This window comes from Rhinatrema bivittatum, chromosome 1 (assembly GCF_901001135.1).
Source record: "Rhinatrema bivittatum chromosome 1, aRhiBiv1.1, whole genome shotgun sequence".
NCBI lineage: Eukaryota > Metazoa > Chordata > Amphibia > Gymnophiona > Rhinatrematidae > Rhinatrema > Rhinatrema bivittatum.
The window spans coordinates 761,339,999-761,356,517 of NC_042615.1; the positions used below are offsets into that span (position 1 = coordinate 761,339,999).

Sequence of the window (16,519 nt, forward strand, 5' to 3'; positions counted from 1 at the left end):
GAAATTGTTTCCTTCAAAATTGGAGAGAAAAATGTGGTTTGGTGCTTCAGAGTTGTGGAGGCACACGAGTTAATTACAATTTCAAATGCTAAGATTACTTTGGCATGGATCAGGTTAAGGCTCACCTTTTTAAAAAAAATGTTTTAAAAAAGGATGTTTCTTTTGAAAGCTCATTTTAAATTAAAAGAATTCTTTGCAGCTGCACTAAGAGGATACAAGCAGGGCTTGTTCACTGCACATTTTTTTTGCCAGAAGCATTCTTGAATGAAAAGTGATCTCAGTATGGAGGGTAGGGCCAGTTAGGAGGAGGAGGAGGAGGAGAAAGGGAAGGGGGGTGGTGGTGGTGGAAGAAGGCAGTTGTTGTGTACACTGTAGTAAAAGTTAGAGCATTGACGGATGGGTAGAGCAGGACACTGGCAGGCTCGGCATTTGACGTTGCCGTAAGTAAAGCAGTAATATTTTACTATATATATAATTTTTCATGGATGAGAAGCCTAAGTTAATGAATTGAGAAGGAATAACAGACTGATTTCTGGCACTGTGGAGAAGGCGGCACTACAGTCCTGTTTAAATACGATTAGAAGCCAGTCTTTTATGCAGTATTTGTGATTTATATTCCTCAATGGGAGAAGAGCTGGCCTGATGAAAGAAAACCAATCAGAAGTACAAGATGTAAGGAAATGTTAGTACAGTTGAGGGTGTTTGAGGATTTGATTGTTTGTTTTTATTTTTAGGAGAAGGTAGAAGAAATGTCTCTTTCCTGCTCAGCACCTGCTTTGATGCTGAAAGATGGCTTTATCCACTGCATAGTCATTTTAGCTAGAGAATGTCTTCACATCTCAGGCACTGTTCAGGTCCCTTGTAACTGACTGAGACAGATCTGAAGCAGGTCTGTTTTAAACTGGCACATATAGCAGCCGGCATACAAGGACACAAATGATTTTTTTCTGGAAGCAAAGGTTCAGTAAAAATTTTTAGCATGCCAGCTGTAAGATCTCATAAGGTGAAAAGTGTGGATGCACCGAGGCTACTTTTGAGAGCGAGTCCAGTCTCTGTGTTCTGATGGCACCAGTAGCTCTAGATTAAAGATTTCTCTTTGACATTGCATTGGTTTCTTCCAAAGAGGAGGCAGATAAAATAGTTGTATTAACCACTGTTGCCTGTGTTGAATAGAGGGAGGACCTAATTATTTGTGATCCTTTCACATTCGGCTCTTCGCGTCACATCCATTCACAGTGACTGCATGCTATGATCACATATTGTGAGTTTTAAGGGATATTTGCCAGGCTTGGAAAGCTTCAGGGTATGGCATAGTGTCAGAAATGTATTGGCCCATTCTCAGAATCCATACCTGCTTCAGTGCACACATATGGATTTAGCCTGGGGAATTGTTTCAGTTTGATACTATAAGCCCAATGTGCCAAGTTTATTTTCTCATAAACCCAGAGAAATCTTTGGGCTAAGTTTTCAAAAGATTTACTTGCATAAAAGCTTGGTTCCATGTGCATAAATGGGCTTTTGGAAATTGCTGGGGAGGGGTTGAGCTTGTAAAAGCACACACAGAAGCGATTGTGCACATACTTTTACTCTCACTAGAAAGATGTGTTGCAGGAGGGTGGAATTGGGGCAGGGATAACCTTTACGTGCATGCTTTTGGTTTTCAAAATCTGGCCATGCACATTTACACTTGCTAAAGATCGAGCGGTGCCGCTTGAGGTTCCGTGTAGAGCTGCTCATTTTCAAAGCGGATTTATGTGCATTAATCCACTTCTAAAATTCAGGCTAAAGTCTGTGTGTACTTTCCTACAGGCAGACTTTAGCCCGACACGGGCTGCTGTAAAATTAACCTCCCTGTGACGGACGGGGACCATGCATTCTCAGAAAGTCACTGATCCAAGAAAAAACATATGGCCATTCCATTGAATCCATGTTTGAACGAATGTTTTTTCTAGTAATTTGAATTGGCTAACTATTACAAATGTTCCCATTGGCAACGTGTCGCTTGCTGTCACTTAATCCCACGTAACACCTTTCAGATGGCAGAGGGCTGGGGACTTCCGTCCCTGGATGGCATTCTGCTCTTCTTGTACTATGGTTGTGAGGTTTGTGGGCAGACACGGTTTTTTCCCCCACTTGCATGGGTTGTTTGTGAATCACTGTAAAATGGTGTACAGGCAGAGTATGGCCTATAAAGGCACATTATTACTGTTCTTTTACAAAAGCTGAATTGAGCCTGGATCCACTGATCCAGATTTTAAACCTTCAGCTGTGTAGTCTCTGTGAGGGGAAACTAACTTCTTGCTATTGAAGCAAAGATGTAAGTACATGAAGAGGTGCCAGAACAATGACGTCTGATGTCATTCATGATCATACAGGCCCCCTCCTCCCCCCAAAATGCCATTCTTCTAATGTTATTAAGTATAAGGCAAAACCATTTTAATTGCTATTATTGAGCTACAGCATTAGCACTAGCACAGCTTTAACTGCTACAAATGTTAAGCGATATCGGGTAAGATCATGTTGATGCAGTCTAATGTGACTCTCCCACTAATATTGATCAGAAAGCCAAATATGCTATCTGTAAAAGCCCTCCTAAGATCTTTGCAAGTTCAAATGTAGCTAGTGCCCAGTGGTTTACAAAAGGAAATGCATAGCCTGTGAACAAATTGGAAGCATTTTCCTCTTGCCGCTTCCTGTTTGTGACAGAATGGGAGGTGCTGTCTGTCTGGAAGAAAAATCTCTCGCATAGCTTTTGAGAATATTTTGCCTGGAAGTAAGTGCCAGCACTTGGAAACAGTGTCGGATGTTTTTTGCAGATTGTGCAGTTGGCCATTGGCCCCAGCATATGTTGTACAGGAGCTTTGAAGACCATCCCTGCTAGGAAGGTCCAAATTACATTGGATTCAGAAGCAGATCAGCCTTCTCTCCTGATTCACTTCCAAGCCTGTCTATAGATTCCCCCCCACCAGCCCATGAAATCGACCAGCATTTTTAAATTAAAAACTGGTGTTGTGGCAGCAAAACATGCTACAGATTGTGGAAATTCATCTTGGAATGGCTGTATTTTTCCACTTCTGGACACATTTTCTACCCCTGCAATGTGAATTTCTGTCTTATTTAATGGAAAATAAAAGATTTCATAGATATATCAGGACCAGTTTTTTTTTGTTTTTTTTTTTTAGGATTTACACATTGTGTTCTTCAGATGCTAAAGATAAAAACATTTAAATGGCCTCATGTTTAGTATACATGCTTTAACAGATATGTGTGCAGAACATCAGCTAGCTGCATTGTTATATCAACAGTTGGATGGCTCTCGTGTCTTCTTATTTTCTGCTAAAGCTGTTGTCACTAAAATGGAATATCGCATTAATCTTTTCTTTTGTATTTTTGGCCTAGAAGTTTCCTGTTGCTTCTTTGGGCTCTCAGCTCAGTCAGAATCAGTGTCTATTGGCCATGAGAGTTAATTTGCAACTGCTGAGATGATACCCTGTTTTTTTTTTTAATGATCCCTCTCTCTCTCTAGTCCAAGCCGTTTCAGTGTGAATTCTTGGCCAGGAGCCACAGGTACATGACCCTCTAGTCTGACCAGTAGATGTCACTGTTGAGCGATGACTTCCTTCCCTCCCCAGCCAGGAGCTGTGAACACCTCCTCTGCAGCATTCCTAGCCCTGGCCAACCCCCAAAGTGGAAGACTTGACCAGGGAATGAGGGTCCTTCGCATGGCAGCATGAAGTACTCTCCCTCTGCTGTTGGGACAGTTCACATTGATTTATTAAACCTAAGTTGTTGCTGCTGCAGCAGCAGTGAACTGTACAGCCTACCAGGTTCTGCAATTGGAATAAAACTTGTATCTTGTCTGTGTAAGTGTATTGTGCAGAACAGTGTTCTGTTCTTTTTAGTGTAAGACAATGTTCCCCTTATAGTGGCAAAGCTAAATACGGTACCTGTATATAGTACTGCTGGATGAGACTGGGATGCATGCACAGAAACTACCCAAGGAGAATGCAGGAGATTCCTGCTTGCCTCTAGTTTCCTGGGTGTGGCAGTGCATAGGAAAGGAGGTAATAACGTGTGGAAAACGCGGCCAACCCCCCCCCCCCCCCCCCCCGAAACTAATAGTGCTCATCAACATGCAAATGTATGTTGATGAGCCTATTAGTTATCCCCGCGGGATACTGAAAGTAAAATGTGCAGCCAAAAAATGTGCTGCCAAAGGCAGGCGTTTAATCACGGACAACACCGGGAAAGTGTACAGAAAAGCAGAAAAAACTGCTTTTCTGTACACCCTTCGAATTAATATCATAGCGATATTAAGTCAGAGGTCCCAAAAAACAAAACAAAAACTTAAAAAAAAGAAAAGCTGTCCGCCAGCCCGCGGGTTGGAAAACGGATGCTCAATTTTGCTGGCGTTTGTTTTCTGAACCTGTGGCTGTCAGTGGGTTTGACAACCGACACCGGTAAAATTAAGCATCAGTTGTCAGACCTGCTGACAGCTGCTGCTTCCGCTAATGAGGTGCGGGTCCTAATTTAAATAGAGAATCGTGCGCCCAGAAGAGGTGCCTGGGTGCGTGTCGGGAGAGCCGGCGCTCGTCTCGGAGCGCCGGCTCTCCCGTGGAGTTTTTTGAATCGGTCTGTATAATAATAAGAAGAAGAACTGGAAACAGTCATTCATGGGTTTCTGTTGAAGGAATAGATGACTTAACATGAGCTTCTCAATATCACTCTTGTCTCTCCCTTCAGTCCTCTAATAAATGACATTTAAAGTAATGTTTCAGTTGTAGACTGGATTTAGGTTTTGATTTAGTTACTCACCATTCCAAGTCCACATTCAAGGGTAGTTACAATTCAAACAACCTAGATAGGTCCTTGCCCCGAGGGCTTACAATCTAAGGGCCTGATTTTCAAAAGCATTTACACATATAAAACTGGGTAAATGCACCTCTAAGTGGCTTTTGAAAATGACTACAATATATGCCATTGAAATGTCAATAAGATTAACTTGCATTAAGTGCACTTATGGATAAATGGGAGTAGCTTGCTTGTTGCGGCGGTTACTACCCCAAACCAATTAAGCCTGATACTTCACTTTGAATACATATACAACACAGCTCACTGCTTCAACGGCAGGGTGAAAAGACTAAAGAGGTTAGGACTTTTCAGCTTGGAAAAGAGACGGCTGAGGGGGGGATATGATAGAGATGTTTAAAATCATGAGAGGTCTAGAAACGTGTAGATGTGAATCAGTTATTTACTCTTTCGGATAGTAGAAAGACTAGGGGGCACTCCATGAAGTTAGCATGGGGCACATTTAAAACTAATTGGAGAAAGTACTTTTTTACTCAACGCACAATTAAACTCTGGAATTTGTTGCCAGAGGATGTGGTTAGTATTTATTATTTTTATATACCGACATTCATTTCAATTGAGATATCACACCGGTTTACATTCAGGTACTGTAGGTATTTCTCTATCCCCAGAGGACTTACAATCTAAGTTTTTGTACCTGAGGCAATGTAGGGTAAAGTGACTTGCCCAAAGTCACAAGGAGTGACAGCGGGACTTAAATCTTGGTCTCCTGGTTCATAGTCCACTGCTCTAACCACTAGGCTATTCCTCCTCCCTATAGATGTGTTTAAAAAAGGATTGGATAAGTTCTTGGAGGAGAAGTCCATTACCTGCTATTAAGTTCACTTAGGGGGTAATTTTCAAAGGAGTTACGTGCATAAATGTAACTACTATTGTAGCAATTTTCAAAAGCCATTTACTCATGTAAAGTGCACTTATGCGAGTAAATCCTATGGACCATTCAATGGCCTATATTGTAGCAATTTTCAAAAGCCCACTTACTCCAGTAAAGTGCATTTACATTTGTAAAACCCAGTTTTATGCATGTAAATGCTTTTTAAAATCAGACCCACAGAGAATAGCCACTGCCATTAGCAATGGTAACATGGAATAGACTTAGTTTTTGGGTATTTGCCAGGTTCTTATGGCCTGGATTGGCCACTGTTGGAAACAGGATGCTGGGCTTGATGGACCCCTGGTCTGACCCAGTATGGCATTTTCTTATGTTCTTAAGAAAAGAGGATTTATATTCAGACAACAACCAACAAGGACTAAATTGCACAGGCTGGGTAAACAAATAAGCGTGGGAGTAGTTTGCTTATTGTGGCAGTTATTACCTCTAACCAATTAGTCTTGATACTTCACTTTGATGCAGCTCTAGCACTGCTCTCTACATCAATGGCAGGGGTGGAAGGAAATTAAAACCAAAAAGTTACCAATAAGGGCCCTGACTTCAGCGGTCAGAGTAACAGATAAGTATGAGAAAAATAAGTGTGAAAGCTTCCTGGGCAGACTGGATGGGCCGTTTGGTCTTGCTCTACCGTCATTTCTATGTTTCTATGGCTTTTGAAAATTGCTATGATAGTATATTACATTTACATGCCTTTGAAAATTCACCTGTATGTTAGAACGTGAGCAATGGATGGACGCCTAAGATCAAAAAGGAGGGTCAGTAGAAGAAATGGGATCTGATCCCTGGCTTTGCTGGTCCTCAGCCTGCTGCTCTAACCACTAAGACACTCCTCCACCGCTTCGTTTTTATAGCACACTAACTGTTATCAAGCGACACTTCCCCCATCGTCCCCAACTGCGCTGGACCTCCCGCCAGCCCATGGGGCTTTCTCTCCTGCCTGTAAGACCCCAGCACTCACTGCCCTCGCCCTCCTGCACATGTTGTCCCATTACCCTCATCCTACTGCCTGTGTGGCCACTGTGTTCCTTCTCTGCCCCCCCGTGTGGACTAAGCCAGCCACCATAGCCATTTGCTGCGTCTACCACTCCATGCCTCCAATTTTCTTCCATGCCTCTTTCCAGCCCACGCGCTTGGATCCCTGCAAGTGGCATCTGTCTGTCGAAACAATGCAGTTGTGCATGTCAGTGAGTGTACACATTGCACGCTGCTGGCCTGAAAAATAGATGCCACCTGTGGGGACTGAAGTACATTATGTATATTGATATTTTAACACAGCAATCCAGGTAGAAGGTTATAAACTTGTCAGAGGCTGGGAAAGATAGCCACTGAATATACCCAGATAAACGTATCCGGCTAACTTTAGACCTGCTCAATATCCATCTAATTTAGTCAGATAAGTAGCACCTCCCAGTTATTCCCCCGTGTTGCCAAGCTCTTTGCCGCCTAAGGTAGTTATTCAGCTATGGTGGCCACTGAACATGTCCAGATATTGAAATGCTGCCACTTAGCAGATAAGTCGGAGCTTTCTTTGGTGCTTAATATCATCAGTGTCCACTTTCCTCCTCCTCTTCCCACTCCAAGGAGGCCTGCATTTTAGTGTAACGTAGCTTGTAAAAATGTCAAACCTTGTCATCATTGCTGTGGGTGGCGTGAGGGTGACTTGAGACATGTAGCCTCACTCCTGTGTACTCTTTTGTTTGCACCGGTTATATAAGCAGGGCCTGGATTTCCACACAGGCCTACTCGGACTGTGCCTAGGGTGGCAAAATTCTGGAGTTGGCTAATTTCTGAGGGTCGCAAACTCTTGCATCCGTTCTGGGCAGCAGCATCCCATTCCCTTCCCCGTTAAATGATGTCATTACAAATCCCATTGAGTTTTTGAAGTCCACATTGGCATGGGGAGGTTTCTGGTGAAAGCCTACTCTCCACCACTGCTGCTCTCGCCGAGCGCATGAGGCTGCGATACAAGGGTTGGGCTGCAGAGATGCTACCCTGGGATCCCAACCAAGACCATGTCTGACCTTTCTTGAAAGTGTCAGGAAAGGTGGAATATAAATAAATTATTATTATTAAATCCATGAGTATGCAGAGCCCTGCTGTACCTGCCCTGTTTTAGAGGCAGGTCAACAAAGCCCATTCCTCAGATGTGGATACAAAAGAGGGTGAATTTGCAAAGAAAAGCAGCCACTCACAGTGGCCTTTGTTTTGCCAAATTACTGGGCTTCCTAAAAAGCCAAACATCTGGGGGAGATTTAAGATAATGCTCCGCTCTGAGCCATGGCGGTCTGACTCCTGTGTGTAATTTTGTGCATATCTCTGAGTCTGGTAGAACAGAGGTGAATGATACCCGTGCAGGCTGGGATACTAAAGATCTCTAATCTCTTCCCAGCACGCAGAATGACTTTGTTTATGTTTGGATCTGTCGGGCTTGTAGGTGCAGCCTTTTACCCAGCACAATGAGTGCCGCATTAAGATTTTAAATGTAACACATTTTGAATGCAGTTTTGTTTTGATAGCTGTTTTAAATTATTCTGAAGTTTCTCTAACTTTGTTGCGTGCATCTCGGTAATTTGGTTGGTTTTTTTTTTTTGTCTGTTTATTTTTAGTGCTTGTTTCTCCATTTCAGCTATTTTTTTCTTGCTTTTTCTCTATGTTCCTCTCTCCATTTTCCTCTTCCTCTAACCTTTTGCGAGGTCCTTAACATTTTAAGCATCTTTGGCATTCTCTGTTCTGTGTCGTCTTTTCTCATGTTCTCTTTCCTTTGCTATCCGTCTTCTGTTTCCTCCTTGTTTGGCCCCATTTCATGCCTTCCCTCCTTCCTGTCCTCCTGTCTTTCTCTGATTCTCTCTTCTTTTTCTCCTCTTCCTCTGTCTCTGGTCTACTCTGCTACATTGACCGGTGACCCCCTCCATTGCTTGCTTCTGCCTCCTCCTCTTCTCTCTGTGACTTGGTCCCTCCATTACTGCATCCTGCCTCTTCTTTTCCCTCCCTGCCCCCTCCATAGTACCCCCTACAACTCTCCTTTTCTCCCTCTCTTTCTCTCTGCCTCTCTCTGCCTCTCTCTCCTGTGCTTATTCTTCCATCCCCTCCATCTGTGTTTGCTTAGGAAAGAGATGAGTGGCGTTTCAATGTCCCTGTGCTGCTGCTACCTGCGCTGCCTATTATTAATCATTTGTATAGCGCTGACAGGAATACACAGCACTGTACAGAAAGACATGATGGACCATACCTACTAATCAAATTAAAGGCATTAAGCCTGAGAATAACCTTGAAATGCCACAATAGGAGATGACATCAAAGGTGAGGGAGGAGGAGAATCCGTTGTCACAAGGGTGATTAGTATGAGGTGTTCTTGGGGTAGTGATGGCAGATTGGAAGTGCAAGAGCTGTAAGCAGGGGGTGGGAATGGTATCAATCAATATATGTGTAACCCAATTCCCGGCTGTGGGCTGTTACCTGATATATTGGTGTTACTCTTCGGGGCTGGGACCTTTCCAGGCTAGCTTGAACGCTGACTCTTCCTTTCAGGGCCTGGATCCTTTGTCGAGTGTTGGGGGGAGATTACTCCCAAGGGCTAAAGGGGACACTCTGTGTTCTTGTTCTTGTCCTGGGAGGGGGTGCTTGTAAGTCCCACTGTATTAGTGTCCAAATTAAAGTCTTTACTGTTGAAAGTTATGAATATGGCACACAAGTTAATCCAGAGCACCACGGGATATGCTCCTTTACGTTCTCCTCATCAATTTGTGCAGGAATGTTTAATGCCAGAGCCAGGGGAACTTCTACCCTCCAGAGCTTAGAAAAAGAGAGTTCCCAGGTGGGCAGGATGTGCTTTGGATGGGCAGAACACCCCTTTCCAACTGGCCAAAAATACCAAGTTAAAGTCTCCGCACAGAGAGAGAAATTCTCTCTCTCCCCAGGGGTGTGGACGCACCGGATGGGTGGCTTCAAGGATGTCAGGCTTTGCTTTTACTCACAGTTAGTTGATTTCCCAAGCCTCTTTGTTCCTGATACAGTTCTTTTATCTTCTGTTTTGATTCCCTGATGGGAGGGATCCCCTGAAGCAGGATTCTCCCTGCTTCAGTCAGGAAGAGCAGCCAGAGTTTCCTCTCAGATCTTGATGCCGAATCTTTCCAAAAACTGAGAATAACGCCGGGGCGTGTCCTTGATGCAGGACACCACCACTGTCAGGGGCAGGTCTTCCCTAACCCGCACAGCCCCAGATTCAGGGGTTCCCCCTTTCCTCGGCCCAGGTTGTGCGAGGGCTCCCACAAGGCTTTTACCACTAAAAAATAGTAAATTCCAAAACATGTACCCAGAGGGAAAATCCAAACAGGGAGTGGAAAGGAAAACCCCCTCCCAACCCTGGTCAGGACCTGCCTCTTCTGACTGGGCCTGAAAGATAACCGACTCTAAGCTCCTAACTACATCCTACACTTGTACCTCCCAAGCTCTAGCCAGAGCACTGCTGTATATCCCACCCCAGGAGGATGGTCATTCCGGACCCCGCAGACGGAGGGGCTGTATTTGAATGGAAACCTCCCCCCTTCTACCATCCTGCACTAACCTAGCCGACACCTAGCAGGGCTTACTGGTAGCGCGACCGTAGTGTCCGCTTTATAGGGCTGGTTTCCTGTGAGCTAAAGGTTGGGGTGGATTTATTACAGGAAGAGAAAGGAGGAGTGAAGTCTTGCAAGGTGGTGGGGGGTGTCTATTCCAATCATCAAAACGCCTTCTTAAGTAGGCGTTTTGATGATTGGATGTTGGGTGGGAGAGGGGGAGCTTTTGGAAGGATCAAAATGGAACAGATTTGGTTAATGGAAGGCCCTTTATTTTAAGCTCTTTTGCCTTGTATGTTTGTCTTGATTAGATTGTAAAGGCATGGTCTCTTTATGTGTTTTTGTACACCACTGAATAAGTCAACTAGCGCTATAAAAATAAGAGGTAGTACTAATTACTCCTGATTTACAGGTCCCTTGTCTGAATTGCACAGGTTAGACAAACTATCAGGCAGCACAGTTAGATAGCAGAATTCCAAAAAGCACAGGCAGATATAAGATTACAATAGCTCAGAATATTTTTTCTTTTGAATGCTGGAAAATCCAATTTTGATTATGGGGATAATATAAAAAGCCTTCCAGGTCCTTAGTATAGACCTTGCCCTGGTCAGCTCTTGGGCACAAGGTCACAGACAATGCAATGCCCCATGACTTGCTGAGGTTCCCACTCAGGGGGAGAATACAGTCTTTTCAAGGCCCTTAGGAATTTCTTCACACTTTAGGGCTTTTCTTCTCATCAGTTCAGACATTCAAGAAAACACACACTACTCCTCTTTTCGAAAATAAGTCTTTACTGGAAAGTGGTGGTAGAAAAACCAAAATCCAAAAATCTGGAGACGCCAACAGCAATGCTCCTTATAAGGAAAACCGTGTCCACAAGACATAACAAAGGCAGCAGAAGTCTCTTGTCACACACTCCACAAATCTTTCCTGACAGGTAAGCTCTTATGGGAAGGGCACCCTTCCTTCCTGGGCCCTGTGCTTAATGGTGTCCTTCAGCGGGCCAGTATGTGTCACTACTAGAATGACTTCTAGCTCTACCTTCTCCTCTCTGATTCCTCAAGGGTTACGAGTGCTCCCAGCCGTGGCCTGCCTAAGGTGTAGACTTCCCGCGTAAGACCTGAGCGTAGTACTGCTCTAAAGGCATCAGGCTATACAACAGGTCTTAAGGATTCAGTGTGGGGTCCTAGGAAGAGTAATTTTGTAACATTGTAAGTAACTTATGCGGCAAGTACATACATGAGTAACACCAATTTGCAGTTAGGTTCGCCTTGAAAATGATCCCACAAAAAGTACCTGCATGTGTTGCGCCTGGCTCTCCAGAGCACATAAATTTCCCCCAGTGTAAACTCAGGCTCATACTTGTTAAAATTGAAAAGTGTGCGAGTAACGGAAAACTCCACCCCCGACCCTGAGAACACCTCCGCACTTTCGTGTGAACAAGAGAAACGCGTGCAAGTTTAATCGGGTGGGCAATTTTATAAAACTCTCCACCTGCATGTAAAGCAGTGTTTTATGTGCAGAAATGCATTTGAAAATGACCTGCTAAGTCTTCACCACTCTAAATGGACCTGTTTGAAATTCAGCAGCCAAGATAGTGAACAGTGGTTAGGTCTGGCAACAAATGGCCCTTGTTTTGTTTTTTTTTAATTTTAATAATTATACAGTATGACATATGGTTGAATTTTTATATCTTTATTTCATACTGTATAGCTGTCAATGGGGCTTGTTTGCAAATCATGTTTTCCACCTTTCATAGTAACTCTTGTCAAAATACTGCAACAACGTGGGATCATTTACATTGTCAAAAAGTCTTGTTACTTTGCTCACGGCTTCCTGAAAAGTCTGTGTCATCTGATCTAGTTATTTTAGCATTGATATGTTCAGGGAAGGTGAATACCTGCAATTCTAAACCAGACTGAGAGCTGGCAGAGGAAAGTTTATGTTCTGGTTTGTGGATTAGCAAGTATTCCACTGATTATTTGCTACAGGTGCCAGTGGCTAAAAATATTGCCTCAAGTATATTGAATGCTTTCCTTTTCAGAACTTGTATTTCCAACTGTTGCTCCATTTTGTACTGCTCATAACTTCTAAAGAGCAAACATACCTCCTGCTTCCAGCTTGCATGTGTTGCAGAGCCTAGAAACGTGAGCCGCCAACCTTCAAAGCGCCACCTCTCAGGAATCACCGTCAATGGGTTGTGTTTGTGCAGAGTTGTGCACTGAAACTGATTCTTGCTGCATGTGTATGGACACTGCCATTAGGATCATTGATCGCAACCTTCTTCTGGTTAGCTAGCAGCTGTTTTGTTCTTAAGCAGTTATCCCCTCTGGGTAGGGTATTTTCTTATCTGAAATATGTGAAAGGGAAGGGCATCAATCACTTGCAAATCCTCTTTCCAGAAGGATTATCTGCTAAAAACTTTTTAAATTTTTTTCATGATCTTCTTCCGCAGACAGTGATGCAGGCTGTCCTGTACTTCAGTCATCTTACTGGGGATCAACCACCACCTCCATTTCATAACATTTTCCTTATTGAACAGTTGTGAGTCTGTGACAGGTTAAAACAACAAGAAGACCCACCTTCTCAGCTACTGTACAAAGCTGGAAGAAAGAAGAAGCAGAGACTTGTTTGTTTTTTACTCCAAGAACAAAAAAAACATATGCCTACAGGCAGCTTGCGAAGTGTAGACCAGCTTGATAGCCAATAATGCTCCTGGTCATTTGTAGCACCCTTATCTTCAGCTGCTCATTAGCTCTACCAAGGCACAGATGGCAGAGCTAATGAACAGGTGAAGATAAGATGCTACAAATGACCTTGAGCCACTGTCAAGACACACGCTTTGCTGGGATTCATATTAAGAGGTGTCTCTCAGGAGAAGGACCCTGCATGCATTGAAAATCTCAGCTCAGTGCGCGGTAGCAGTAAATAAAAGAAAAAAAATGAGGAATTATTCAGACAGGAAGAGGGAATAAAACAGAGAATATCAATGGTACAATGGTGCAACCACACCTTGAGCATTGTGTGCATTTCTGGTCACCAAATCTCAGAAAAGATAGAGAACTAGAAAAATGTTCTGAGAAAAGAAACAAAAATAATAAAGATTCTGGAGTGGGTTCCTTAACATGTTAGGGCTCTTTTTTTTTTTTTTTTTGGAGAAGACACCTGAGAAGGATATGATAGAGGTTTATCAAATCATGAGTGGGGTGGAACAAGGTGATAGGAAATTAACAAGTTAATAGGAAATTTGCAAAGTTAAAGCAAATTTAAGGATGTATTTTTTAGTTAATGCACAATTAAGGTGCGGCATTTATTGCTGGAGGAGTGGTCAAGACTAATAGTAGAGTTGGATTTAAAAAAAAGATGAGGGTAGGTCTATTAATAGTTAATTATTAGCCAGGTATTCTTGGGATCATCAGCTTCTAAATCCGAGAGTAAGCAAAAGAGATTGCATCTCCCATCCAGGATCCGTTGGGTACTTCTACACGTCCCGGATTGACCCTTGTCAGAAACTGGATGCCGGGCTCAATGGGCCGTGATTTTGACTCATCATGGCACTTATGCTGCGCCACAAAAATAAAAGTGAGAATATCCAAAAAAATGGAACAGAGAACTATATACTCCAGTAACAACTCCAAGAATGGAAAGGTTTACACACAGTCTGTGTGAAAACAGTATAAATGAATTTATGAGTTAGAAGTCTTCGGTTACGGAGGCACACACGTTCGGTAGTAGATGGTAAGAGAAGCCTCATGAGTTGATTAGAATACTGTATAGCTGAAGGTGCAGAATACAGTATAAGGCAATGTACAAGGGGTCTGTAATTGTGCTAAGTGATTAGTTTCTGCTCTGGCAGACTTGTGCTGGAAAACAAAAGAAAACAAAAAAACCCCAATTGAATCTTTGCAAAATCTGCTCCAGTTAATGTCATCTGAAGGACTTCTCATTTTGTAAACCTGGCTTCAGTTTTGAAAAAAAAAAAAAAAGACAATTAGTAAACATCAGCCAAACTGTTATCAAGTTGATTACCTTTTTCTAACAAAGGGAATCATTTTTCATGGCTGAGGGGAAATCTGAAAATAGTAGTAACCACAGGATATAGAAATTAGGTGTCTGGGAGGAAGTTTCATATCGTTTTTGACTTTCTGCATGGAAACAGGAGATGGTGAAACTGTATAAAGTTATGTTTGGACATTGGATTTAACAGTGATTCTATTACTGTATTATTTCAATTAAAAGCATGCAGACTTCAATGCCTTTGAGTTGTGCATCGATACAAAACTAGCACATATAGGTTGCATTTCTTGACCCTTCGTAACTTAGTGGAAGTCAGTATTCAGCTGGATAAACACCTCCGTGCTGCCTTTATGTCTGGATTTGTCATTACTTGGCTAAAACGTGCCCAGATAAAGAGGCAGCATTGAGACATTCCAGGGAAGCGGCTTAAACTTAGTCAGATGGCACCAATATTCAGCAGTACCTGCTCAATGCAGCCAGATGAGTCTGGTCATGGTAGAGAGGTTAATTTTCCAAGTGTATTGAAGTGGACTTTCTTTCTGCTAATTATTTCAGTTAAATTACCCAGGTAGCTTGCTGCTTAGCATGCCACTGAATATGGATGTCAGAGAAACATAGTAAACAATGACAGATAAAAAGACCAATTAGCCCTTCCAATCTACCTTCTCATATTCTGCTGCTACCTTGGGTCCATGAGCATACAAATTCCTGTATGCAAAATAATCCTAATTCTCCCACCCCATATCCTCCACTTGACCCCCTAACCCTGCTCCCCCCCTCCCCACTACCAATGCTACTTTCACTTCTGTAGCACTACTCGACGTTCGCAGTGCTTTCTCCATGTCTCCCAAGCATGCAGAGACAGTCTGAGACATGTTGGCGCCCGCCCTGGAGAGGTTTCAGCACCCTATTGGTTAGTGCCTGGGGCGATTGCCCTATTGGCAAGCATGTCCAAAATCTGCCACAGTATTACCCTCCACCACCCCAACTTTATTTTCCTCTTTGAGTCTTACAATCCCAACATTTAGGCCAAAACCCAGGTCTCTGTCTGTCTTCTTAGTAGTGTAATAATCCATTCGGCCCCCAGAGTTGGTGAGGCTGGTGTTCAAAACATCTGGTCTCCCCTCTGCGCGTTTATGTTCTCACCTCGCGGGTTACTCTAGGAAGCTGGTTGCAGCAGTACCACTGCTGTTTAAGGCTAATATTGGGGGGGGGGGGGGGGGAAGAGTTTTCAGGTAAACTTGACTGTGCAGATTGTTTCCTACTATTGTGTTTGATTGTGGGACCAGTTGAAATCTGTATTTAACAGCAGACCATGGGAAGTGATAATTATTTTTGGCAGCAAAACTAAGACTGAAAAGTGCTTACCATCAAAAGGAAGGGGCAGGCATATAACAGTCCCCGGAGTTTTCTTTTTTTTTAGCTGGATGAGTATTTTTAGAACATTACATTTTTGTTTTCATAACTTAAGGGTTTAATGTAATGTTTTTTTTTTCTTTTTTTTACTGTAGCCAAATGATAATTGTTTTGTGTGCCTTAACACGTAGAATGTCGAACAGGAAAGAACTTGTTTTGAGGGTGTGTAAAATGAGCCATAAACTTATGAATGGCTTCTATTCTGTCAGTAGCCTTGTGATTTATCAGTATTAGCTGTGACTGTGGAGGTGCAGCACAGGATGGTTTGGGTTAAGGGATTCTAATAACAACAAGGTGTAGCCCTAGTTCCGGTGCTTGAGTCTAGAAGGGAGGGGTAAATGGTTCCCAGGACTCTTTATTTTCCCCCCACAATCCGTTGGCCCAGGATGTTGGGGTTTTACTGACAGGGGGAGGAGGGCAGGAAGAAATATTCCTCCAGGCTCCAAGGTCTCTGGAGTGACTCTATTCTACTTTTTTCCTGGGGAGGTCTCTCTTCACTTTCAATGGGTGGGATGTGAGTGCCAAAAACCTACACTGGACACTTGAGTTGTGTCCACATAAATCTTTTCTGTAGCAATTATTTCAAAAGCAAATAGTGGCACTTTATATGTAATTTCTTGGCACAAACAGCTTGTTGTCACAGTTTTCCAAGTTGTTTTTTTTTTATCTGTGCAAGTGTCTCTCTCAGTAATTGGGCCAAGGAAAGCTTTCACCTTCCAAGGCATGGAAAACAAGGTTCCCGGGTGGATAGGAAGATCCTAAGTTGGGT

At 43.1% G+C, this 16,519-nt stretch overlaps 1 protein-coding gene across 1 annotated transcript in view; it reads left to right on the forward strand.

Annotated features, from left to right (window-relative positions):
* PDZD2 (PDZ domain containing 2) overlaps window positions 1-16,519 on the forward strand; it is a 718,708-nt gene that overhangs the window by 289,726 nt on the left and 412,463 nt on the right.